Genomic DNA, 1,937 nt, shown 5'->3' with positions numbered 1-1,937 from the left:
TATTAATATTATTATCAATATAATTATGATTCATATATATTTACTAATATATTGCAGTATATATCTATATAAGAAGAGAAAAAATATTTTATATTGATCTTGTATGTATATTATCTAAGATCTTGTCCCCTTATTTATATATGTACCAAATTCACATTTTTAAATTTTATTAATTTAATCTATTTTGAGAATTTGAGCCTTCTTTTCATTGAGAAATTGAGCTGCTCATCTTAAAAAGTCAAATCATTAATGGATGTCTATTTAGGATTATGCCTCATTAAAATCTTACTAAAGAAAAGTCCAATAAAAAAATTTTAGTGAAGGAAAAATAGTACAATATCCTTTGTGATGAGAACTGTCTCGTTAAAATCCTTGTCAAGAAAAACCCAATAGGGAGAAAAACATGACCAAGGAAAAAGGAATACAGCCTCCCCCTCTTGTCGACATTATTTAAGATCTCAAAATTGGCATCCCAATCTGATGTACCAATCTTTCAAAGGAGGATTTTAGAAGTGACTTTGTAAATAAATTTCCTAGATTATCGCTTGAACGGATATGTTGGACATCAATTGTTCCTTGATTTTGAAGATCACGAGTAGAAGAATTTAGGAGAAATATGCTTCGTTCTATCACCTTTGATGTATCCACCTTTAAATTGAGCAATGCATGTTGTATTATCTTCAATCAGAACAGTTGGAGCTAGTTTTCTATTAGTCAGTCCACATGATGATATAATATATTATATTAAACTCTTGAGCCAAAAATACTCACGACTTGCTTCATGTATTGCTAGTATTTCAGCATGATTAGAGGATGTCGCCGCTATCGTCTGTTTTGTAGACCTCCATGATATATAACTGTATCACCTTATATAAATAGGTATCCTGTTTGAGATATTCCTTTGTGTAGATCAGACAAGTATCCTGCATATGCATAGGCAACTAATTGTGACTTGGATTCATTTGGATAAAATAATCCGTTATCAACTATTCTATGAAGATATCAAAAGATTTATTTGTTTCTATTTAAATGTCTTTTGGTTGGAGAGGAACTATACCTTACTAGTAAATTCACAGCAAATGATATACCAAGTTGTGTATTATTAGCAAGATACATTGGTACTCCAATGACACTGTAATATGGTACTTCAGGACCAAGGATATCTTCATTTTCTTCTTTAGGACGGAATTGATCATTTTTCACATCCAAAGATCTTACGATTATTGGGGTACTTGATGATGTGACTTATCCATATAAAATCTCTTTAAGATCTTTTTTGTGTATATTATTTGATAAATAAAAATCTCATTTTTTGTATGCTTGATCTGCAGGCTGAGACAAGATTTAGTCATTTCAAGATCTTTCATCTCAAACTCTTCTTTTAGAGCTTTTATAATTGTTGGAATCTCTTCAAGAGTTTCAATGATGTTTAAGTCATCAATATCTACAGCAATTATAATAAATCCCGATGCAGATTTTTTTATAAAAATACATGGACAAATATCATCATTCATGAATCCGTTATCGGCCAGATACTCAGTAAGATGATTATACCATATTCGTTCAGATTACTTTATACCATATAAAGATATTTGCACTTTGACTAGTATAACCCCTGCGAATATTTATTGGATGGTTTAGATATCTTTAGTCTTTCAAGAATTTTGATATAGATATCACGATCCAATGATCCATATAAATAAGCTGTCACCACATCTATTAGATGCATATGTAGTTTATGGTATGCGAATAAACTGATCAAATAACCCAATATTATTGCATCTACTATAGGAGAATATGTTTCTTCATAATATATACCGAGTTTTTGTGGAAAACCGTGTGTCACAGGTCGAGTTTTGTAGCATACAACTTCATTTTTCTCATTTCGTTTTCTCACCAATCCCCATTTGTATCCAACATGTTTTACATATTCTGGT

The sequence above is a fragment of the Arachis ipaensis genome, chromosome B09, assembly GCF_000816755.2.
Source record: "Arachis ipaensis cultivar K30076 chromosome B09, Araip1.1, whole genome shotgun sequence".
In the NCBI taxonomy this organism is placed as follows: Eukaryota; Viridiplantae; Streptophyta; class Magnoliopsida; order Fabales; family Fabaceae; genus Arachis; species Arachis ipaensis.
This window is presented reverse-complemented; position numbering follows the sequence as displayed.